At 49.6% G+C, this 26,159-nt stretch overlaps 1 protein-coding gene across 3 annotated transcripts in view; it reads right to left on the bottom strand.

Moving 5' to 3' along the window:
* KSR2 (kinase suppressor of ras 2) overlaps positions 1 to 26,159 on the bottom strand; it is a 416,470-nt gene that overhangs the window by 34,858 nt on the left and 355,453 nt on the right. The gene's annotated exons all lie outside the window — the stretch shown is intronic.

Raw genomic sequence — 26,159 nt, 5'->3', positions numbered from 1 at the left:
TCAAGCCCTTGTTACATGCTGGACTTAACTGAGATCGTGTGCTTGGAGCTAGAACTGTTGGCAGAGGGACCTCAGTTTGGATCCCAGCTGTGCTCTTTACTGTGTGCCTTTGGGTGGGTTACTTAAACCCTTTGGGCTTTGGTTTCCACAGCTATCAAAGAGAACACCTACCTTGTAGAGTCACTATGAGGACTGAATGAGAAGAGACCAGGGAAATGCCTGGCACCTGGTAGAAAGGGTAGCACAACGGTTGGAACAGGGGCCTAGTCAAATTCTGTGGGTTAGAATCCTGACTTGTCGGTTAGTGGCTGTGTGACCCCAGGCAGGTGAGTTAACCTCTCTGAGCCTCATTTTCATGATCTGTAAAATGGGGTCAATAGTTCCTGCTTTACAAGATTGTTAAGGAGACTCACATGGAATCAGGTATGTAAAGGGACGGGCATCTCTCCATGCCTGACATATATTAAGGGCTGGCTGTTAGGAGAAGTAGTAAATAATCAGTAAAATGGCAAAGGCACACACACCCTTGAGCAAATATATATTATATATTAATACACATATCACATCTGTTTGTCCAGCTATTATATTCCTGCCGATATACCTAGCTATGTATCCACTCATCCACCCATATATCCGTCCAAAATGCTACCCATGATCTTTGACTAAGATTCATTTCTTCACTTCCTTAAGGTGAGATGCTCAGGGAAGTGGACTCCCAGGGAGTCTGATTCACCTGTCCAAGGTCGCCCAGGAAGCTGGCAGGAGGCAGCCATGGTGACTCAAGGTTGTCCCCTGCTGTTGCTGTCCTAGGGAAACATTTGCTATGGCTGCTGCGGGAGAGGGGGAGGGAGTGGGCTGTGCAGCCAATTAAACCATACTGACATTTAAATATTGGGGATGGTGGAGACCGTGGGCGGATTTCCTCCCCTGGATACTCAGTTCTTGAATAGCCACCTATACTCATTATAGGACAGAGCGCAGAAAAGACCGTCCCCACCGCATATGGCAGAACAGATCACCGCACCAGGCTCCCAGACTTCCAGACTCTCCTTCCTAGGGTGGCCGCAACAAGTCACAGGCTTCAAATATCCATCCCATCTTTTTGCTCTGCTCACATCTTCCTCTCCAAGAGCAGCTGCTGAAACCTCTGCTTCTCGCTACCCTGTGGTTTCTGGGGCTGGTGGAGAAACCATCAGCCACTGGTGGGATGTAAATTTGTACAATCACAGCCTGGCACGGCTACCAAAGTGAAATATACAAATAACCCCCAATCGGCATTCTCTCCTCTAAGTAGGTATGCAACAGGCATGTATACTCGTGTTTACCCACGGATCTGCCAGAATGCACTGCCGTGTGAACAGCAACCCATTCATAATAGCCCCACTCTGGAGCTAATCCAAATGTTCCTCAACAGAAAGATGGATAGACTGTGATAAAGCCATGTAACAATATAACAATATAGGTCTCTACTATACTATGTAACAATAAGCTGCTGCTAATGGCAAAGAACATAAACACCATGTTGAACAAAAGAAGCCAGACACGCAAGACTCACACAGAATAATTCCGTATGTAGAAAGTGCAAAAGCAGACAAAATGGACCTGTGTGCAAGAAGTCAGTGTAGTGGTGACCCTTGGGGGCACGTACGGTTCTGTTTGACTGGAGGGCTGATAGGGGAGTGTGAATATAGTGGAAATTCATCAAGTTGTGTTCTTAGGATCTTGACACTTTGCCTTATAGTATACTTTTAAAAAGTTTGCTTTAAACAAATCGGCAAGTTTGCACAATACACAGGTGTTGAAATTTACAAGAAAATCTAAACCAACACTGATACTGCAAGCATCCACTTTTTTTTTTTTTTTTTTTTTTTTTTTAAGATATTGCTTTTTCATTCATGAGAGAGAGGCAGAAGGAGAAGCAGGTTCCCCACTGAGCAGAGAGTCGATGTAGGTCTCCATCCTAGGACCCTGGGATCATGACCTGAGCTGAAGGCAGATGCTTAACAGACTGAGCCCCCCAGGTGTCTACTTTGAAGCTCGTTACACAGTTCCGAGAGGAATTCTCTGCAGAGGAACTGGGGGCTCCCAGCCTGGCTGTGCCTGCCAGGTGTATTGGGAGCCCAGTCAGAGAGCAGGTGCAGGGAGAAGGTTGAGGTCTGAGCATGAGCAGGCATCAGGCAAGTGTCCAGGGTGGCTGAGGCTCAGATACTCCAGGCAAGTCAGTCCAAGTCAGTCTTTGGCTACTGCTCTGGCCTTGGGGTTTCTGTGGCTAACAGCAGTGCCCAAAAAGCCACTTGCAGGGCGGGAGGTGGAGAAGGGAACAGACGAGAGGATGAAGGTTTACTGAGCATATGTGTGGGACCTGAGTCACCTTCACGAATCCTCAGAGCACCCCCGCAGGGTCCACACGATTGCTCTATTCCTGCAGATGAGGCTATGGAGACCCAGAGGGGCGGAGGACCTGCTTACAGACACACAGACATACAGACAGACCTGGTGTCAGCCTGTTCCTGACGTTTTTCTCATCTCCTCCGTGGTGTGGGTACCTAGTTACCAGACATGATTTTGGGGCCACTTAAGAGACACACAGGCAAGGGAATCCAAATCTGACTCTCCCATTTACTACTTGCTGGGTGACCTTGGGAAGTGACTTTGACCTCCGTTTCCTCATCTGTAAAACGGGGGTATTGGAACACCACCAGCTAACGTGCATGAGCCCTTTCTAGGTGCCAGCCACCAGCAAGCCTCACATGGATGGTTATTTTTGCTGTAGTCCATGGATTCTAACACGTGCATTTCCTTGAAATTTAACATCTCAGGAAGCAGAATGTGTCTTATTCATGAACAGGTAACAGTTGTTACTTCTTTCTTTATAGTCCATGAACACATGGTGCACATTGTAATGGACAGCATCTTGGACTTACTGAAGTCTTGGATCAGCCACGTTTTACAGATAAGGAAACTGAGGCTCAGAGAGGTTCAGCGGAGCTGGAATTTGAACCCAGGCAGCCTGATTCTAGAGCTTAGGCTCTTAACCCCCATCTTTTTTTTTTTTTTAAGATTGTATCTATCTATTTATTTGACACAGAGAGAGAGATCACAAGTAGGTAGAGAGGCAGGCAGAGAAAGAGGGGGAAGCAGGCTGCCTGCTGAGCAGAATGCCCAATATGGGGCTCGATCCCAGGACCCTGAGATCATGACCTGAGTCAAAGGCAGAGGCTTTAACCCACTGAGCCACCCAGGTGCCCCCAAGCCCCATCTTTTGCTCCATAACTTTCTCTGAGACTCCAGCACATCACACGTCCTCAGTAAATGGTAGTCACAATGTCACTACCATGACAATGAGGATGAATGAACCCGCTGGCCTTGGTGGCAATCAGCTGGAGGTTAGGTGAAGGTGTTTTAGTGGCTTAAAGATGTGTTTAGTACTCCTTAAGGTTCTGGGGCAGTACACGCGTGCGCGCGTGTGTGCGAACACACACACATACATACACACACACCACTCCCTGGAATCTCTCTCTCTCTGCAAAATGACCACATTTTTCCAAGAAGAAAATAGTGGAAATTTAGAGAAAATTTCCCACTTTATCTGCAGGCTGATAGAGAGGTCTCTCTAGCCCTGACCCCAGGCAATTCATATGATACTCATTCATATAATTCTGACCTTGGGCCCCTATCCCAAGTGACCCAGTGGGCCTCTGGCCAGGAAGGCACCCCAAGTGTAAGATGCTTTGCTGTAAACCAGCATAAAAGAGGATTACCAGAAACAATGAGATAAATCCACCTAGAAGGCTTATCTAGGACCTCTGTCCAAACCGGCTACTTTCTGCCAAAACAGTGACTGGGAGAGAAATCCAGATGCCTTGGGACAGCCAATTCCCTTCCCTCCTCCCAACCCCTCAGCACCAAGCAGGACCCAGGCCTGTGTGAATGAAAGAGGGGTGGGAGGGAGGGGAGTGTGGCTTTCAGGTATGCCTGGTCTTAAACTGGAATGTTCTAGACTGTTCTAGACTGTTCTAGATTGGGATACCCACTTCCCCTCCTATAGTTACACCTGCTGAAACCTCAGAGGTGTTAAAGTATGAGGCCACTGGTTCACAAACTGGAAGGTGCTTCTTAAAACAAAGATGACTGGTCCCACTCTGAGAAATCCTGACTCTGGCTGGGGGTCTGGGTTGAGACCCAGAGAACTGGCATTTCTAACAAGTTTCCAGGTCATGTTCATGCTGGTGGTCTAGGAACCCCACTTTGAGAACCACCACTCAAATCCAATCTCACTTGACTAGAGCCCAGAGAGAGTAACGTTCACAACCTATTTAGTGAGTGTGGCACTGTGAGCATGGCAGTATTTTAGGGGTAGGTGGTACTATTCTAGGTGTGCACAAGACAGGCATGGTCCTTAATCTCATGGGACTGACTGGCCAGGGGAGACATCAGGCAATAAATAAGTAGACAGGCAAATAGAAGAGATATTCAAAGAGGCCCAAGTGCTAAGGGGAAAATAAATTGATTTATTGGACAGCGAGTGCTGGGGCTGGGGACCTCTTTAGCTAGGATGGTTAGGGTAAGCGCCTCAGGAAAGACGACCTTCATGCCAAGAGCTAAATGAAGAAAGAAGGCAGCCATGTGAAAATCTGGAGGAAAAGAGTTCCAGGCTGAGGGACCAGCCAGTGCAAAGGCCCTGAGGTAGAACCAAGCCTGGTACACTTGAGTAATACAGCAATGGCCCTACAGTGGGGCTCTAGAGAATACCTTCCGGGGCGAGTCCCCCTCAAGTATCAATCTTCCAAATGGAAGAAACAGTTGGGTGGAAACATTCCTTAGCTCTGCCTGATCTGAGAGACCCAAGGCAGTTGGTTTCAAAGTCAGCTGTTATTTTTAAAACACTCTATTCTGTCAGAATGGATTTACAACCCTTTGGTTGTTCACTCACTTCTAAGCATTCCCCACCTCTCAAAACTCTAAACCCACTTAATTGCCCTTCCCCTCCCCCCCCTTTCCCTTGAGCAAATAAATCACACTTCAAGCGACAAGTTGTGTGCTCTGTCGAATTCCAGCCACAGGCAAGCTTTTAACTTCCAAGTTGTTCATGAATCTAACACTGAAGATATTAAACCTCGGGACTCGGGGGCTTTCTAATAAAAAATGCCAGGTTCACTTCCTATGAAAAAGGGGAAAATGCCAGAAAGCGAGTGAAAAGTGTTAGCTGTTTGCCACCGGCTTAACACAACATTTCCGGGAAGTGAAGAGTTACAGAGTTCCATTTAGTAAGAGGTTGGTGGCAGAAGGCTCAAGTCCCAGCCAGACAAAGAGGGTGGTGGCCGGCCAGACATTGAAAGAGGCAAAGCAGGAGCCTAGCGGCTCAGGAAAGCAGGGCTTACGTTTTGCTAATGCACACCCTTCCAGCCTTTGATACTGCTGCAAACTTGGGGAAGTGGGGAGGGACAAGGTAAGCTTGGACCCTCTCTTACTGGATTGTTCTCTCCAGGACTGGATGTGGTTCTGCTATGTGCAGAGGCCAAAGGCTGCCTGGTCTGGGCCCTTCAGAGTACAGAGACAGGGCTGTGCCAATTAGTGAGAATTCCTGCCCCTGCCCCTGACCTCATGCTTCTGGGCATCTGGTGACATTCTGCCCTCTGTGGTCTGGGCTCTACAAGGGAAGGAGTGCTCCAGGGGAAAAGGCAGCCTGCTGGGCAAACATGAGCCTTCAGCTCACTACAGGCAGAACTTCCAGGAAATGGTAGCCCAGCTGGGCCTCTGTCTCCAATCACATTGTGTGGTCCAGCTGCCATCCGAGACCTGTTCTTCTTGACCTTGTCCAAAGACGTCCCAGGACGTGATCCTTCCTAACTCTGCAGCATAGTTTTTTATCATCCCCTAAAGGTCAGACTGTGCATCTCACGGCAATCATTCCAGAACCTCCTCAAGATCTTTGCCAGATCGACCACCTTCCTTTACTTATCACTTGCTAGTAGTTTCTTTTGGAGGCACTGCCTTGAAAAAAAATAAGTGTATTTAAAAAAAAAAACTTTTATCATGACCTCCTGTATTGCCAGGTGGAAAGCCAGCTGAAGAGGGCTGGGCTGTTTGAGAGGGGTCTTCAGAGCTCTTGGGTGCACCCCTGCAGCACACAGCTGGCCAGGCCCAGGGGAGGAGCACCAGAAATGCTCCGGGAATGAGTGAATAAACACATGGTCCGACCCCCTTCCTTCTTCCCATCACCCACTGGTGCTGGAGGAGAGCTGTCTTGGGCACCAGGGCAGAACTTTCTGAAGCAGACTATGAGCCAAGCCAGAGCCAGTCAGCGACAAAGCTGCCTTCTCCCTGTCTGTGCAAAGTACCAAAAGACCACACTGACCACCGGCCCTGCCTTCTGGGGCTGGATACCCAAACATATCCGTTCCTGTGCTCCCTGACCGGAAACACATTTTTTTTTTTTAAAGCTGAATGGTAAACTGAATTATCATTTTTAAAATGTATACGAATACCACCTAATTTATATGCATTAAAAAACCAAGAGGACAGATTCCAAGGTGTCAGCATGGTTATATCTAGGTAGTGGGATTAAGAGCTTTACAAGGTTGTGGTTTTTTTCCCCTTGCAGCTTATCTCTCTTTTCTAATTTTTCTCCCAATAAACACATGGTACTTTTGTTAAATGAGAGAAAAGGGAAAAAAAAAAAAGGCTCCTCTGAGTCAGACTGCCATGAAACCAGCCGCACGTTCACTCTAGACAGTTTGGAAAATACTGAGCCGGCCACGGACTGGAATGAGGAGGATGGTGTGAACCGCATCCACGGCCCGAGCAGCTCAGCCTTGGCCCTGCTCAGAAGGCTGTCGGGCTGCGATTCGTTCAATGCAGGAAGGGTTTTTTGAGCCTTGTCCTCTGCAAAGGGGTCCGCACCTGCTGGGCACACAGCCTGTGACTGGTTCTTACCTGAAAGCCCCAGTGGTATTCTCTCCCTGGAAAAGCTCAACCCCTAAGGAAGAAGGCAGTGTCAACGATCTGAGGGTTTTTTTTTTTTTTAATATTTTATTTATTTATTTGACAGAGAGAGAGTGATCACAAGTAGGCAGAGAGGCAGGCAGAGAGAGAGAGGAGGAAGCAGGCTCCCTGCTGAGCAGAGAGCCTGATTCGGGGCTCGATCCCAGGACCCTGGGATCACAACCCAAGCCGAAGGCAGAGGCTTAACCCACTGAGCCACCCAGGTGCCCCAACGATCTGAGTTTTTAAAGTAACTGTGTGTCCCGTAAGAGGAGAAGGGGCAGACACCATGAGGTATGCATCACCCCACGAATGGCTGTGTCCTTTCTGCCCACGGGGCCCCGGGGCGCAAGCAGGTGGAGGGAGATGGGAAGATTGGGAAAGGAAACAGCAGGGGGACGGGAGAATGCTATCTTCCCAGGAGACAGACCTCAGGGCGGCCATGATGTAAGGGAACATGTATAGAAAGTTCTAGAATTCAGGCTATAGACTCGCATTACAGATGACTGGTCCACCTCCTTCATGGAAGAAACGGGGACACAGAGGAAAATGGAATTTCCCAAGATGAGAACTTCAAGTGGCACAGCCAGGCTTGAACCCCCCGATCTGCCTGAGGCTAAATTCTGTGTTTGTAGCCCCAGAGCCAAGCTGCTTCCTAAGAATCAAGAATACCATTCGCTGAGAACCTTCCCAAAAGCGCTCTGCTAAGCATTTGACAGGAATGATCTTAACTACAACTGACTCTTTAATGACACAGGGGTTAGGGACATCGACCCCTGATGCAGTTGAAAATCCTCATGTAACTCTTGACTCCCCAAAACCTAACTGACCAGAAGGCTCATGGGTCACATAAAGTCAATTACCACATATTTTGTATGCTGTATGTATTATATACATATTCTCATGATAAGGTAAGCTAGAGGGGCACCTGGGTGGCTCAGTCGGTTAAGTGTCTGCGTTCTGCTCAGGTCAGGATCCCAGGGTTCTGGGATGGAGCCCCGTGTCGGGCTCTCTGCTCAGTGAGGAGCCTGCTTCTCCCTCTCCCTCTGCCTGTTGCTCCTTCCGTTTGTGCTCTCTCTGTCAAATACATAAATCTTTTTTTTTTTTTTTTAAAGGTAAGCTAGAGAAAAGGCATTGGGAGACCCACAAAGAAAATACATTTGCTGTACTCTATTTCTAGAAACAAGTCTGTATATAAGTGAATTTGTGTGATTCAAACCCATGTCATCGAAGGGTCACCTAGAGATGCACTCCCAACCTCGACCTTATTAGGGAAGTGCCACTCCTATTTCAGATGGGAAAACTGAGACTCAGCGAGTCAAGTCACTTGCTAGGCTCGTGCAGAGGACCCTTGCAAAGCAGAACTAGCTACCCCCCATCTGTCTGCCACCAGCATCTTGTTTTTAGCCACTGAACTGCATGGCCTCTTTGGGAAGTAGAAAGAACAGGACTGAGGGAAGAGGGAACCGACACTGCCCAAGCTCCTGAGACAAGCCTCACCAGAGCCCTGTGGGAGAACTGTTCATCTTCCCACTTTCTGGATGAGGAACCAAAGCCTCAAGGGAATGAATGACTTGCCCGGGATTCTTCACGGCCAGGACATGGCACAGGATCTGGGTACCGTCTGCCCGAAGCTCCCTTTCCACCGCCTCTCCCTTTCTTGAGAATGAGATGTCCCAGCACACACCCAATGAGCTCATTGTTGGCAGGGCTCTAGGTCAGGGGTTCACAGAGAGTTTGGCAGACCATAGACACACGGGCTTGGGAGAGTAAATACCCAGTAAATGCTGCTTTGTGGGAACATAGGGACACCCTTGTTTGCACACTGTTCTATAGATGCTTTTCTGCTTAAATGGAAGAGCTGAGTACCCATCACAGAGACCGTATGGCAAAACTAAGAATATTTACTTTCTGAAAATAATAAACATTAAAAGAAAAAAAAATTTTTAGATTCACTGTCTGGCACTTTACAGAAAAGATTTGTTCACCCTTGTTCTAAAAAACTGGAATGGGTCAACAGGAATTGGGGCCACTAGAACTAGACAGAGTTGAACAAACCTGACTCATTCTCCTTTTGCATTGGGAACTCGGTGCGGTCAAGGTCAAGCGTATTTTCCACTCGTTCAACCATTCACCCGTCCGTGCGTGTGAGCCAACGCTCCCACACTAGGTGTGGGGCTACTGAGTCTGGACAGCAAGGCAGACACCACACAAGAATGTCCCTGAGTGTCACAGGTGCGGGGATGGGGCTCTGCTTGTGCTTCCGTTGGGCTGATGAGGAAGAAGGAAGGAGAACCGGAGAACACACACGCAGCCCAGGAACGTACATGCCAGCCCGTGTGACACAGCAGTGGCAACAGGCTCCAGGGGAAGACACACCCGGGTCCGATGTGCCGGGACTCAAACATGGACGCACATGTCAAGTCAGGGCCCTGGAATGTATATTTGAGTCTCCTGTGGCTTCTTCTCCATAATCCCTTCCTGAATCCTCCGACCGCTCCCCGCCAGAGCCTTCCCAGGGGACCCCGGGGCGCTAGATGAGCCGGACCAGTGTTCTTCTGAGTGCAGCAAATCCCAAATTGCTTTACAGATCACCGGTTTGCATAGGGTGACCACGGAGGAAATCACTGATCCCTTGCCACCACATAGTGGGTCATTGCCACTGAATCAAGAGCCACAGGTATGACATATGTCCGTGAGTACCCACATATATGCATGTATAGTCTTATTTCTATGGGAGCCAGTGCCCCCTCCACGTGCATAGTCTGAGGTCCTCATGAGTACGTGTGTATACATGTGAGTGAATCTGTGTGTGTGCGTGTGTGCATGTGCGTGTGGGTGCGTGGAGCAGGACACACGTGCATGCATAGTTAGGTCTGTGATCCGTGTATGTGTGTGCAGGCACCTGGACATTTATGTGCATGTCTGTGTTATCGCCGGGTGTGTTTCTGAGGCCGGTGTCGGAGAGAGCCCTGCAGGGATGGCCCTGCCAACCTCAGAACTGGCCACGGCCTCTCCCGCCGCTCAGAAGACGCTCTGTGTCTGCATGTCCCTTGGCCTTTGAAATGCTCCAGTAAAAACGTGGCTTCTTGGTCTGAAAGACGGGAGTTCTGGTTGCGAGGGGCTGGCGACTGAAGAGCGTGGGGGTAGGGAGCGACTGTGGGCAGAGCGTCTACAGTTAGACGTGGGGATAGCTGCACAACTTACAAATATACTAAAAACCACTGAGCTGTATGGATCCTGTCAATGAGCAAATTTAAGGAGATACGGAAATACAATCAATACAGTTGTTCCAAAAAGAAAGAAAATTAGAAGTTTATAAAAAATCCCCCCTTATTTCTTGCTGCTGCTTTGGCCGAGGGGTAAAGGAGCCCCGGTTGGGGGAAGAGGAAAACCCCCTGATTTCACAGAGCTGTCCATCAGGGAAGGAGCCCTCCAACCCCAACTTCTACAACCTCACGCCTCTGCCAGCCTGACAATGAAGAGCACTGTGCCCTTTGCACTGGAAGCTTTTTAGATAAAGGCAAACACCGAGGGGATCGGAGACAGGCTGGACGGGCAGCACTGCTGGAGCGACGACTCGGGCAGAAATGAACTTGAGCTACCGTTTCAGGACGCCAAGAGGGATGGAGACGGATCTAGAGACCGGGGAATGTGCTGAGTGTGAGCGTTCCTTTTGTGGGTGGCAACAGCAAGAGAGAATGGAGGGGACAGAGAACGCATCAGAGAGGCAAGAGCATCTTGTGGCTAGGACCTCAGAACTTGCAGGTGGGCAGAACGGAGTTCCAGCCCGGGTGCTCTTATCTTTTTAAAGATTATTATTTTATGTATTTATTTGAGAGAGAGAGAGAGAGAAGGAGGAGAAAAGAATCCCACACTCTGCACTGAGCACAGAGCCCAAAGCAGGGCTCAATCTCATGAGCCTGAGATCACGACCTCAGCTGAAACCAAGAGTCAGATGCTCAACCGACGGGGCCACCCAGGTGTCCCGGGTCTGGGTGCTCTTAAGCTTTGGGGCACGTCACTTAAAAGAAATGCAGATAGACAAGCCAGACTCTGCCTCACAGGTCTGGGGGGATTAAATTAGAGAATGTGCAGGGAAGAGACACGTCATGTGTTCTCTGAAGTCTGTTCCACGTTGCTCCCTCCAAGCCCCACGCGAGACCACACTGCCCGTTCTCTCTGCAGTGAGGCATCACCAGCTGACTGCTTGGGGCCCGTGAAACGTGACACCTGTCACTTTCTGGTTGGGATGCAGAGAAGCCCATCTATTATCTCTCTTTAGATGATAGGATAGTGCCACTGTCTGCAATATCCTGGACCGCTGAGGGACTGTGTGGAAGGGAGCCCTCCAGCAGCACTGCCCAAACTAGAGCACACCCTACGTGACTGAGAGGTGAACTTTCTGAGTAAGTTGTCAGGGTTGACCATCCCTGTTGCACAAGTCTATCCTCTCCTGACCAGAGCTCCCGGTTCATAGGTAATAGGCAGGAGGTGGAGGTTTACAGGTATAGGGATTAAGTGAATCAGGGTTTCCCAGGACACAAGATGGGCACCACCAACCCCATACAGTACTGAATCACATAGACACAGCATGAGTGAGGGCTTAAGACGGGCACGAAAGAGACAACATGAAAAACAGGAGACTCTGGCCAGGGTCACCCCTGCGCAGTAAACATCACCGGGGAAAACCGGTCTCTGCTTTGGAAGCTGCCTTCTTCTTGGTGCCGAAGGAACACGGTTCTCTTCCAAATGCCCACAGATGCCTCCATCTGTACGTAACTGGGAAGGCGACTGGTTTCAAAGAAGCAGAGGCGAATGGGAATCTGTGCTCACTGAGATTCAATTTCATGTTTTTGTTAATAGCTTTCTCCTGCTTCTCACAGATAGAAAGCAAGTCACCCCAGGGATGTGACCTCACCTCTCAATCATTTAAAAACAGCAAATAAATGTCCAGAGAGATTAAAAACAGAGGTTCCGTGCCCTGAAAGGTGGCCGTGTGACAATGCTGCATCTTCATGGGAAAGATGAAAACTCCATGTAATCCTATTACAAATATTTCCATTAGTCACCAAGCCTCACCTTGATAATCTGTTTCAATTCAAAGTCCTGTCATTCCCCCAAAACCCAATTTAGAAGGTGCACGAACAAAATGTAAGTTTGTGCCAATTTCTCAGAGACGCCCAAAAATCATCACTCAAGTTCATTTGGGGTTCTTCCCCCCACCCCTTAAGCTCTTAACTCTGGGGCACCAAGAGAATTCCTCCCCGACATTTGCCGGGTAATCTTGCCCTCTCAGGCCTCCTTAAATCCCCAACTCCTATCTGCAAAGCCTCTAGGGCAGAGATGCAAAGATCTTAGCATGCAAGGGTCCAGCCGTCTCAGCACGCAAGGTGCATGCACCTTGAGATGCTCTAGGGAGGCCAGTAGGAGGAGATGCCCAGGCCCGGGGCTGCGACTATATACACAGAGTTAGGACCAGCCAGACCACTCACTCTACACAGCTCAGGGCCAGAGCCCAGATGTCAGATCAGCCTCTATACCATCCCGTCGGCCAGTGTGGGGACTGTCAATCGCACCATCGCAAGCACACTGCGAACACGTGGGTAGAGTCGGTGACATTGTACAGTGGAGAGAGGCTCAGGGTTTAACCCAAACCTGGAGCTGGTATGCAGTGATGTTGCCCCCTTCCCTAAAACCAGAGCCCAGACGTTCTACTTCCATGTCTTGGTGAGTTTCATCAGCCCTCCACGGCCTCCTGCTTACGCTGAGTTGTGCCTCTGTGGTTTACACCCAGGAAGCCCTGGACAAGGAACGGAAACTTCCTGGAGCCTTCTTGAGGACGAATGCTTGTGTCCACCCCCAAATTCTAGCTGACATTTGCAGGTGGGGCCTTTGGGAGGTGATTAGGTCATGAGAATGGGATCGATGTCTTATCAAAGAGATCCCAAAGAGCTCCCTTGTCCCTTCTATCCCAAGAAGTGGCAGGTATGAGACTCTGTGTACCGAGAGTCAGGCTCCCACTAAGCGCAAAATCTGGTGGTGTGCTGATATTGGACTTGCCAGCCTCCAGAACCATGAGAGATAAATGCCCATTTCTAAGCCCCTCATTCTATGGTATTTTGTTAGGACAGCTCAAATGGATTAAGACTGAGCCTGATCTATGGAAAGGTGATGAGTGATCAAACTCACGTCCGTGATTGGCTCTGAGCGTTCAGTAACACAAAGTAGCACGTCTGTTCAGCACTGTGCCTGGCAGGCATTAGGACTCAAAACTCTCTACTCTTAGAATTATGATTACTCATCCCTGAGGGTCCAGATGCCTTAGACGTTGGGACCGACCATACCCCGCCCCCCATCAGTTGGCACCATCTTTTCCAATCCAAAGAACAATCGATACTTTTCCAAATGTGGCACCTTCTTTCTTGCTTGCTTTTGAGCCCACCATGCCCTCCACCAAGAACGCCCTTCCCTCCCTCCATCCCCCACTTCTTCAAGAGGTCTTACTCATCAGGAAATAGCCCACCCTCCCTCTCCATGAGTTCCCGCCACACCCTTCCCACACCCATGTTTCCTCTCTCCCTAGATGGTCTAATCCTGAGTTTCTCATCTCTGCTGGGTGGATAAGCAACAGAAGAAACACATACATTAATGACTAACAAAGCCATTTCTAACGATTTTGACTGGGGACACAGGTTTAGAATGTTTGTAACTAGGAAAGAGCCTTTGAAGTTGACACACATGCCACCCTATTGGGCCAACAAAACATCATCTCTATCAAAATTAGAAGCTAAATGTCAAGGCTCTCAGATGTGATTTCATAAATTATCTCAACGAGGCAGCCCAGAAGAATTAGACTATGGATTTTATCGGTTCTCTAGATCATATGTTAACACTCTTTTTGGCAGCCTGAAAATGACAATTCTCTTCCCAGCCAATATCCCCTCTTTTCCCACTTAGCAAACATTGTTTTTTTTTTTTTTTTTCCCCCTGACTTGTCGGTTTCAGGTTGCAGCTTCTGTCCCTGCTTGGTGCATGCACACGAGGGTCTGTTTGCTTCAGGACACCATCTTCTCAGGGTCAGAACAGCCCCATGGTATCCACCAACCTGACTGTCACCACCCACGGCGGCTTCAAAACCCACACAGAAGAGGAGAAAAGAGAACCCAGTGTGGGGGCCTTTCCAGGGGAAAAGCGGACAAGCGGACCTCAGATTCTCTCCCGCAAGAGGAGGAGCTGGCCAGAGGCCCAGAGACGGCCCATGGGCTCCCAAGAGCTTCCTAGTCAAGTAATAGAGGCACGTGACCGAATCTCTCTGAGCCTCACTTCCTTATCTGCAAAATAAGGGTGACAGTACCATCCTTGTGAATTGTTAAGGAAATGCCCAGATGTGAACCCGGCCTCTACCACTACATGTTGTTTCATCCTTCTGAACCTCTGTTTATTTCATCCATGAGCTGGATTTAATGAGCTGAACTCACTATTCTGAAAATTAAACAATTCATCTAAAGAGCTTACCGCTGTGAAAATACTGCTCTTCCTTATAAGGATGAGAAACAATTAACAGTGCGTTCATGTCCTCTCTCCCTGTAAGTAACCACCCAAGGCATGAATCCACAGAACAGACAGGTAACAGTCTCCTGGCTCACAGGCTGAGGGCTAGACTCTGGGGTAGGTCACATGGCTCAAAAGACAATCCAGGATGGCCTGTGCCTTCTGGTGTAGTCGAGGAGGAAGGTGTGACAAGACCCTAGTCTGGCTCAGGTCACACATGGTGAGACGGGCACAAGGAGGAGGCAGAGCCTGCTGTGTAGGGAAGGGCTTCCGGCAGCGGAGCAGAGAAGGCGGAAGTGGAGACTGTCAGCTATCATTCAGATACTGTCCCAGTATCATTGGGGTGATGGGGACCAAGGAGACCTCCCACTGCTGTCAGGAAGTTCTAAGAGCCCTTCTTGGTTGGTGAGCCCCGGGGGGTCTCTCACTGACCTTCCTCCTTCGCTACCTCCAACCTCCTCTGCACGCAGCCAGGGAATGAGCTTCGGGACTCAAAAGGGAGATCACGTTAGGCACCCCACCCACTGTCCTAATAAAAATCCTTTTAGAGGGGTGCCTGAGTGTCTCAGTCGGTCAAGCGTCTGCCTTTGGCTCAGGTCATGATCTCAGGGTCCTGGGATCGAGCCCTAACCCAGGCTCCCTGCTCAGCGGGGAAGCCTGCTTCTCCCTCTCCTTCTGCTCTCCCTCCCACTGCTTGTGCTCACTCTCTCAAATTAAAAAATCCTTCTAGAATCCTCCATAGCAGAATGATGAAACCTTGTCCCATGCAACATGGCTCCTCCTACCTACTGCCACTTTGGCCTCTTCATGTGACCCTCGTCCCTTGTAACCACCCAAAGGGAGCCCAAGACTGCTCCTGGGGCTAGGGGGCCAGTTACTGCTCTTATGGACTTCTGGAGCCCAAATGGGCAATCGCCTTCATACAGGTAATCACCAGAGTGACAGGTAAGGGAGGACCAGGGCAGTGCCTAAATCCGGGGGAAGACAACTGCCAGGAATCACATCTGGGTGCCTCAGGGAACGGCCATCTCTTCTAAAAGAGGAGGTAAGGGGCGCCTGGGTGGCTCAGTGGGTTAAGCCTCTGCCTTTGGCTCAGGTCATGATCTCAGGGTCCTGGGATCGAGCCCCACATTGGGCTCTCTGCTCTGCAGGGAGCTTGCTTCCTCTTCTCTCTCTCTCTGCCTGCCTCTCTGCCTACTTGTGATCTCTGCCTGTCAAGTATATAAATAAAAATATTAAAAAAAAAATAAAGAAGGAGGTAAGATAGACAGGTGGGCACAGTCTCAGCCAGGGCTGAGTTCCCAAGTCACACCACACCATGTCAGAGGGACATTCGCTGCGGTGGAACAGCCAGACCCCACCTGCCCTAGGAGACATGAGGGCTACCTGGAAGCGAATATTCATTCCTTCACTCATTCTCTCCTTCATGGATCTACTCAGCGCGACTATGGCATCAGCTACTGTTTTAGGTAATAGGTTAAAAAGCCATCTCTCTGCCCTCGTGGAACTTACATGTTAGCCCAAAGAGAAAGAAAGAAACAAACAAATGAATTAGGAATATATTCATGAGAAAAACAGTAGCAACAGCTAACACTCAGCTGTGCCCTGTGCTCGTCTAAGCATCCAAATACTCGGCAGACTTTCATTCTCAACAGCCCCCTGATCAGGAGGGGACTATGTTGTCCTCACTGCGCTGAGGAAGGGAGGAGGGGCACAGAGAGGGGAGGTGCCCAAGGACGCACAGCGAAGTGGCAGAGAGAAGTGCCATGGTCTGCGCAATCCCCAAGAGAAACAGTGCGGCTGAACTGATCACCGCCTTTCACTAGCGTTCCCCACGTGCCCTGCTCCAGATCCTTCCCGTAACCCCATTGTAGTCTCATCATCCCCGTTTTACAGGGAGGAAACAGAGGCTCAGAGAGGGGGAGGGACCGCCTGAGCACTGTCAGCACTGAGTCAGGGAGCCTGGACTAGAAGCCGGGTCTAGATTCTCTTGAAAAGACAACATGTGAGAATGGTCTCTTTGCTTCAGCAGAACCTAGATGAGCTGACACACACCCCTAACCATCCTCGGTAGGACCACCGTGGTCTCTACCCATCTCCTTCCCAGCTCATAGTGCAGAGGCCGGAAGGCTGCTGGCCTCGACTCCCAGCCTTCCTGCCTCCTCCCTGGAGGGCACTGACCTTGGGTCTTTTGTCTGTAAAATGGGAATAAGAGTTGTACCTGCTTCGGGAGGAGAGCTATAAGAGGACCCCGAAATCATTCAAGTAAAGGCTTTAGCAGGAGCCCTGGTCCCTAGGAAGTCCCTGAGAAATTGTAATTCCTCTTACTGTTGTGATTTCCAGTCTTCTCATAAGAACTGTTCCTATATATCAACACAACATCGGCTGCTCTTTGGAAACTGTGAATTTCGTCTCTGAGCTTTGCCCCAGGGAACCCCAAAAGCTACTTGTAGCTGAGACTGTATTAGCCAGCCCTAAGAGCCAACAACAGTGATGTCAGCCACCAATAGTCAAGCCCAAGGCGTGCCGTGGAGCCTCAAAGAAATGTGCTTTCCCTGTGCTCTGACATTTATTCTTCTCAACGACTCTGATAACTAAGACACCATCTGCCCTTTTAAGAGAACAGAGAAGCCAGGAGGTTAAGACTCCAGGGTCCCTGTCACAGTGCTCTTGTGATTGGGGATGGGCGTGGGGAGAAGTCTAACGTGGCTCATCTGGGAATTGTACAGCGGTTCCTAATCCTGGTTCCAGGACAGAATTACAGGGAGAGCTTCAACAAAAGGACATCCAGGCCCCACCCCAGAACCTTTGCATCAGGACCTTCTGCGGGGATGGAGTCCTGACATCACCCATTAAAAATCAAATTTTAAAAAGCTCCCCAGGGACCCCTGGGTGGCTCAGTCAGTTAAGCATCCGCTTTCAGCTCAGGGCACGATCCTGAGGTCCTAGGACTGAGCCCTGAGTGGGGCTCCCTGCTCAGTGGGGAGCCTGCTTCTCCTTCCTCCTCGGTCCTTCTCCCCGCTTGCGCTCTCCACTCTCTCTCCAATAAATAAAATCTTAAAAAAATAAAATAAAGAGCTTCGCAGATGATCCTAATGCTAAGTCAAGTTTCAGAACTACTAAAAAAAAAGGAAACCGCTCATTTTGACCCAATAAAGGACAACCCACCCCCCAATCCTCTCATTTTCATTGACTTTCATCCAAAAAACGATCTGCCCCCTCACATCTGTTCTGAAATTCTTTTGTTTGCAAAACATGGTCTGGTTTTTTAAATTATTTTTTAGAGATGAGAGAGCGCAAGCAGAGGGAGGGAGAGAGCGAGAAGCAGGCTCCCCACTGAGCAGAGAGCCCGAGGTGGGGCTCGATCCCAGGACCCTGAGATCATGACCTGAGCCGAAGGCAGAGGCTTAATCCATTGAGCCACCCAGGCGCCCCAGAACACTGTCTGGCTTTATCTACTGCTTGAAGCAGCTCTGTGGCATCGAGTTCACAAAGCCCATCCTACAGGATCTGTCAGCATCCAGCACCCAGGGAGGAAAACAGGTGTCCCAACTTCAAGTCCAAGAGGACGTCCTTAAATAAAAGGACCGGAGATCTTTAGGACATTTAAAGAAAACCATGGCCATCCATCCATCTTACACAGGGAAAGGAGCTCAAGAGACCTGGTTTTGATACTTGACCCCCAAAGATACTCTTAGTAGGACTGACTGAAGGCTTTTACTGCAATACTGAAATGCCACAGAGACAATTGCCCAGATCGGGCTGGATCGGGCAGGGAAGGGGAAGAGATGTGTTCCTTAGAGAAGGGCCACTTAGAGATAAAGGGAAAGTTTCTGGAATCGCAAGGCAGGCACCATTTAAGGCCAGTGGGTGTCTGTCTGTCCCCAGCAGCTCCATCTGCCTGTAGACAGGGCCCTTACTCTGCTCGGTTTTCTTGAGTGGGTTAAATCTAGCCCCCTGTGATCTTATTTGAACTGCTGATTTGCTTAGCAAACTCTTTCCCTATAAATAATGAATAAGTAAACTCCAGCCTGCCACTGATAAATTATTACAAGTTGGGAGTTAATGGGGTGTAAAGTAGACAGGCAACAGCCCTGCCGTTGGTTCCCCTCCCCACCTCCAAGCTCTGGAAAATGCGCTAAGCCACTCCGGAGCCTACTAAGTCGGCATCTTCCCTCCCCACCCCGACCACCCAAGACCACTGTCTCTTCCTCCATCTTTTTCCAGGGTCTCGGCTTCCATGCTCACCAGGACGGAATTCCATAAAAATGAGAACCAAAGGCAAGGAAACAGGAGGCAGAGATGGTTCTGGGTCTTTCAGGCTTGCTGCCTGGTGTTTTGTTCGGACGGTCTGTTTTCTTTTCATATCTGGGAATGTGCCACCCACTGTTCATTTCCATGGGCGTGCAGGCCACTGCAATTCCCGTCTATGGACACTCCCGACCCTCCTTGCTTTGCTCCAAGGAGTTGGCTTTAATTATGACACACTCTCTGACTCCATCAGGCCTCAGGAGGAAAGCTCCAAACGCTCATTCCCAGCACCTACCAGTGCCTAATGGGCTCTCAACAACCATTTGCTGAATGGCTAGAAGGCTAGATCATGACATGAGTGGGTGGACAGGCACAGGAACAGACAGATGGGAGGATGAATTGGTAGGAAAAGGGGTGCTTGAGCACATGGATGATGGGTGGGGAAGACAGGTGAATGCTGGATGGGTGGAGGGAAGGAAGGGTGGCAGATGTTGAATGGGTACCTCTGTAAAGTGGGGCAGGGGGATGACAGGGGTGGATGAACTGATTAGAAGATGGATGGATGGATGGAGGATGGATGGAAGATGGAGGATGGATGGACGGATGGACAGAGGGATGGATGGATGGACAGACGGACGGACGGATGGATGGAGGATGGATGGAAGATGGAGGATGGATGGACGGATGGACAGATGGATGGACAGACGAACGGACGGACGGATGGAGGATGGATGATGGATGGACAGACAGACGGACGGATGGATGGAGGATGGAGGATGGATGGATGGACAGACAGACGGACAGACAGATGGAGGATGGATGATGGAGAATTGATGGATGGATGGATGGGTGAATGGATGCATGAACTGATGAAAAGATGGACAGATAGATGGATTGACAGACAGGTGGGTGGATGAGTGGTCCTTCACTCCTAAGTATTCAGCTGAGGCTAACAAGCCCCAGCCAAGGAGATAAAGGACCCAGATAAAGATGAAGTGGGTAATGTTCGAATCATTCCATAAACAAGCAGACTGGGAGCCGGAAAGGTTAAAGTTTGCCCAAGGTCATAGCAGAAGTAGTGCTTGAATTCTTGTTTCCTTTTTTTTCCATGCCTTTTCCTTGCCAAATTCAGCACAAGATGGAAAGTCCAGCCCTCCAGATGCCATGTCAACAGCACCCGTTTCCCACCTCGATATTCTGTAGCTGGGTGAGTGAGATAAGCCCTAGGGATGTCCCTGCACCGAGGCTGAAAGCTGGAGAGGAAGAGGGGGCAGGGCAGGGAAGCCAGAGAAGGCAGAGTTCCTGCAGGAGGAAGGGGGGACAAGCCCAGCTAAGCCCAAGAAACAGCAGTTTATTAACAAGACAGAATAATCCACCAGGCGAAGGCACAGCATCTCTGGTTCCGGGAGCCTGTCAAAGGCAGCCGTTGTTGCTCAGAAAGAGATCAGATTCTGGTGACGGATATGCCAGGACACACCTCCATGGTCTACAAAAAATGCCAAACAAGCCCACTGAGAACCCTTGATCTGTGCCTCCACAGTCCCAAGAGGCCGCACTAATAATGGCCTGGGAGGAACTGGGTCTCAGCTGGGGAAAGTCTGAAGATGGCTGGGACCCGTTCCTTGCCTTTGAAGATACTTGGTCTGTTCCCTGCTCAGTGCTCCTTTGGGTCTTTTGAACACCTAGAAGAAACGGAATGTGCTCTTGAAAGGGATTCAGGGACAAGGCTTTTGATTAAAGGCAAGAACAACTTCTCAGCCCCAAGACTCTCTATTTCTGTCAAAGGGAGGTGACAGCTGGGGACAGGTGTCCCTGCTTCTCATCTGTCAGTCACGGTAGAGGGACGGTCACTGCCCAGGAGACCACATGAAGGAGCCCCAAGAAGGGGGAAGCCCATTGCCCCTCCCCTCAGCTGCAGTCCTGACTTTAAACTTGGGTTACTGCCTCCTGCCAGTTTAACGAGGAGATTTTCCTCACCCATACAGTGCTAAGTAGACCTGCTTTGACAACAGCAGACAGGAGTTCCAACCCCAGCTCCACCAGTACGGAAGTACCAACCCCACCTGGTAGGTGGGAAAACTCATAGTGCTTGGAACAACAGCAGACATGTGGTCAATGCTTCGTAAACTGTCACCAATATATGATTTTTAAAATTATCCCACATTTCTCCGGTCCTGGTCATTCCATGCTGAATTTCCAGTCTCGCCATTCCCATTTGCTCCTCCTAGCCACCCAGGGAAACAGACACTGTTGTCCCCACTTTATAGATGAAAACACAGAGGCTCAGAGAGGGGAAGTGATTTGTCCGAGGTCACACAGCCAGCACGCTGACAAAGCTAGGACTCCTAACTCCGTGTCCAAAGTTCTCCCTGTTGTGGCACAGGACAAGAGTTGTGTTTGCATGCCCTCCCTTGGGTACCCACGACGCAGGGCTACTGGTGATAATCACTGCAACTACGAGACTTGACAATACTTACAGAGCACCTGATGTCATTCGCCTTCAAAATGAAACTGCCAGCTGTTTTACCAGCCAAAAGGGGTTTATCTGAGAAGAGCAGAGAATTGCAACCCAGGATAAGCAAGCTATGGCAAAGCCATAGGCAAGTCCAACAAACAAAAGAGAATGTTACTTTATGGCGAAGGAAGAGAAAACTGGGAGGGGTTGTTTTGAAAGGAAAGTCAGCAGGAGAGAAGTAAGAGCTCAGGGTGAGGAGTTTCTCATTGGCTAAGTCCCAGGGGTAGTCAATTCTGGTAGAAGATACAATGTACATCTTTCCCTGCTGGGACTTAGAATTGATGATTCCTTCCCATGGAGATTTTTCTGCTAGGGGTCTGTCACTGACAATTCTTCTGGCCATTGGCATCCCATGGCACAGCTCCCCCTTCTAGCCTTCCCTGCTAGCATCCTGAGTTCACTCTAGTGAACTCACTCTAGTGAGCCTTTCTTTATCAATTTCCACAATGTGTAACAGGCTCAGTGCCTTAGATGTAGAAACCCACTTCCTTCTCAATCATCTCACAAGGCAGGGCACTGTACAGATAGAGAAACTGAGGCTCAGAAAGGCTAATTACCAGTACAAACGAAAACCTTACACTGACAAACCTGTATGAAAGCCTAATTCCTCAGATCCAGACAATGAGTAAACCAACATTTTTCTGGAGCTTATTCTGCTGACCATCAGCTTGTATTTTTCTGATGACCCACAAGGCCAGGCACTGGGAGATACACGGAAGCTTGACTTTGACATTCAAGAACTTTTTTTTTTTTTTTTTCTGTTTTAAATTTCTAGATGGGGGAAATTCCCATGCATTTTACTCTGTACCCAAGGATGAGAGAAGTGATCAGACCATGACAGTGATCTATGAAACTCATCCAGAGGGCCTTGGAGAATAGCTACAAAGAATATTCGAACAAAGAATTAATTCATTTCTTAAGATGGCACAGTACAGCCTAGTGGGGTTAAGGGCCAAGCTCTGGGATCAGAGAGATCAGTGGTATAATGTGACTCAGCTTCACCCCAGCTGTATGTCTTGGATGGTCCCCCTCTTTCCCCCAAGTCCCAGCCCCCTCATCTGTAAAATGGGGACAATAATGAAATGAAACAATAGATCCAAAGTCCTAAGTGCAGAACTCAGCTTGCAGTAGAAGTTCAAGAAACAAGTTCCCCTTAATACCAAGTGTGCCAGGCCCTCTTTTATGTTAACAAGGAGTCAACCAAGGGTGCCTGGGTGACTCCTTCAGTTAAGTGTCTGCCTTTGGCTCAGGCCATGGTCCCAGGATCCTGGGATCGAGCCCCACATCAGGTTCCCTGCTCAGCAAGGAGTCTGTTTCTCCCTCTCCTACTTCCCCTGCTTGTGCTCTTTCTCTCTGTCAAATAAGTAAATAAAATCTTACAAAAAAAAAAAAAAAAAAAAACACCCAAAACCAAAAAAACAACACCACCAAAAACCAACCAAATAAAACAAACAAACAAACAAAAAACCCACCAAGGAGTCAACCAAACCGTAATCTTCCCTTTCTTACTTTTACTTATGGCTGAACATCAAGGATTGGTCTTCAAAATAATACTGTGCCGTGCCCAGAGAGAACATCTCCCAGGAGTGGATTCATTTCCAGCCTCGGTGAACCCATACAGTCTTTCTGATGAATTTCAGCTCTTGCCTGCTGGGAACTGTTCCCGGCAACGGATCTTCCAGCTGTGCCTCAGCCCCCTTTGAAACAGTCACCATCCCTCCAGTTCAGAGGGTAAAGAGCTCCATTCCCACCTGAACCCCAGCCGTAACCTGGAAATTCACATGGTATGCACCTAGGCGCACAGGTGCGGTTGTCAAACATCAGGGCACAGGTGAACAGGGAAGTCTGGGAGTAGGTGTAAAAACCACAAGCCAACAAAATGTTAAGGCCGCAAGAGTTCCCGGGGGCACTTTTACAGATGCATCTCGCCTGGCCTTTCCATACTAGCTTCTGAAACCGCTGACCACTCTCTCCCTTGCTGAAACACTGTCTGCCCCGGGCTTCCATGATCACACACCCTCCTGGTTTTCCTCCACTCTCTGGTCCTTCGATCAGACTTCCTTAGAGGCACCCTTGGCCGCCTTCTCACCTACATCTCCCTCCCCGACCCCCTAATGCCTGCAGCCTCAGCATCCCCTGGGAACCAGTTAAAAATGCAAATTCTCAGGCCCCACCCAGGAGTTCCCCTTTGAGAAAGCCCTGCCCCAGGCCTGTGGTTCCTCGTTTCTCATAGCACAGACGGCTGCCCGTTCTGGACCTCTTGTCCAGACAGACCTGCACTCTGCACAGCGATCGATCCAAATACCTACTTGACATCACCTGGAAGGCTCAGAAGCACTTTACACTCAACGTGTCAACCAGACTCTTTTGATGTTGCTCCCTGTCCCGGACCGAGTTCAGGAATCTCCTTCTCACTAGGTGTTGCCTGCCCCTAAGCAGCCTGGTCTCTGCTCCCCATCATTTCTAGTCTTTCCCTCCTCTCTTTCCTCCCAGAATAAAGGTACAGCCCACGGGCAGACGGGATTTCTGGGCACTCAACATTCAGAGAATGGAAAAAAATAAACACCAAACACAGTTTCTCCTTAAATCAGGGGTTTCCGTGGTCCACCAAATAAATAAATAAATAATAAAAATAAAAATAAAAATCAACGAGTAGCTAAGGCAGGCCAGACACAATGCCTGCCTCAGGGGATCCTGATCTTCTGTCTCTCTCTGCTCCCTGCCTCCCTGGCTCCCCTCTTCTGGCAAAATAAACTCTTATTTTGCATTCAGAGATATAGGCTCCCAACGTGTATATTAGTAAACCTATTGATTTTCCTCTTGCCGGTCATTATCAAGATTTATCTATCCCCCTGGCTCCCTATTGATTGAGGAAAGCATTATTCCCTCTGGTCAATCAATCCTGATAGACTCCATGACAAAGAGTCAATATCTATTTATTATTTGATTTATGGGCTTAATTATTTTAAACACGGCCAGGCAGGAACAAAGCAGAAGTTGAACAGTGCCCAAGCAACCGGGGCCGGTTTGGGAAGACATCAAACCACAGCCCGGGGCCCAGCAAGTTCCCAGAGCAGTGAAAATACACTCATCTGATGCTTCCCACTCCCCGCCCACCCACGACACCCTGGAGGCCGCCACAAGGAGAGGGGAAGGAAGGGACGCATGCCGGGGTGTCTCCGTGCACCTGCCAGCTCAACAAGTCGTAAACCGGGTAGGTTCGGTGGTTTGGACAATGAGCCGGACTTGGAGGTGGGTCAGCTTTTCCCATCGCTGCACCTGGGGGAAAGGGCCAGCAGGGCAGCGTCCCCAGAGGCTCCAGGGGTGTTCAAAAGAGGGAAGGACGTACCACAGCTGGGAAGGAAAGAAAAGGAAGGGGGTGGTCTTGATGGGAACCTTGGTCTGAATTAGAGGACCCTGAGTTCAAATCGTGCCTCTCCCCAGCTTTCTATAACCTTCGCCGCTTTGCTTCCGTGGTGTCCTTGTCCATAAATGGGGGAATGGAGTGGTACCTACTTCAGAGGGTCGTTAAACCCATTCAAAAGACAAAAAGCCAGTATTCGCACGCAGGCCCATCAGAGGGCAGGGAACCAGCTTCTAATTACAACCTTGCCTTCCTCTGTGAAGCTACCCCCGTGCTCCTGAATTTGTTTAACCACCGGCTGACAGCAAAGCTGAGGAGACCGTCCCTCTGGTTTCTGGAACACATGTTAAGGACCTGATGTTGCCCACACTCGCCTTCAAAACATGGGCGCGCAGCTGGCTATTTTTAACTCGGGTAAATAGTGAACGCTGTTGAAAATGCCTTTGTTTCCAAGGGACCGCCAGCCTGCTGTCGCTCTCCCCTCAGGGAGTCGGCCCAAGGATCTTTCAGAACCAAGGGCGTGAAAACCCGTGTTTGTTCCCGCTGATATCTGATGAGGAGCCACACTGTCCACCCCATCCGTGGAGGGGGCAGGGGGCGGGGAAAAGATCTGCTGCCAGCTCCGCTAAGGAAAGGGATTGCCCCATGTTGGTCTTTCTGCTTTGCAAATTAAAGGCTTCGCTCCTCTGGCTATAACTCTGGTGGCTCCCCCGGACTCTGCAAGCAGAGTCCAGATTCCTAAGCTTGGCCCACAAGGTCCTTTCAGGCCGTCTCCAGCTCCTTCGCCCTTGCTAGGACCCGTATGAATCCCACCCTCCAACCATGGACTCTTCTGCCTCCTTCCCGGCCCCTCCCACCTCCAGCCCTCTGCATTACAGATCTGGCTGTTAAGAATGCCAATACTCCGGGGCACCTGGGTGGCTCAGTGGGTTAAGCATCTGCCTTTGGCTCGGGTCTTGATCCTGGGGTCCTGGGATGGGGCCCCAGGTCAGGCTCTCTGCTCAGCGGGGAGCCTGCTTCTCCCTCTGCCCTTCCCCCTGCTTGTGCTCTCTCCCATAAATAAATAAGATCTTCAAATAAAAAGAAGGCCAACACCGTCTTGTCCATCTGGCTAATTCCTTGATTTGGGGAAGGGGCCAGATCTGGGACCCCACAGCTCCCTGGGATCTGACAGCAGAAATCGAGGACGCTGAGAATCATCCCAGTCACCTGTTTGTGAGTTTCAGGGGGCAGAGGCCTGACGAGGCCAATGCCTTCATTTCCTCATTCCCACCATGATGAGTGTTTGGGGCCAATAGAGCCCCACAACACTGGACTCTTTACTGTCGGGATGATAATTTACATCACACAGTCGGCATCTCCTTCTTTGAATCCCTGTTAATTCTCCCACATCCTATAGCCACCCCCCCACCACCCAGTTTGTACTCTGTTTTATATGTCCCACTCATTTCTCAGTGATTCTGAGTAAACAGTACCATTCATTGTCTGCAG

The sequence above is a fragment of the Mustela lutreola genome, chromosome 11 (assembly GCF_030435805.1).
Source record: "Mustela lutreola isolate mMusLut2 chromosome 11, mMusLut2.pri, whole genome shotgun sequence".
In the NCBI taxonomy this organism is placed as follows: Eukaryota; Metazoa; Chordata; class Mammalia; order Carnivora; family Mustelidae; genus Mustela; species Mustela lutreola.
This window is presented reverse-complemented; position numbering and strand designations above follow the sequence as displayed.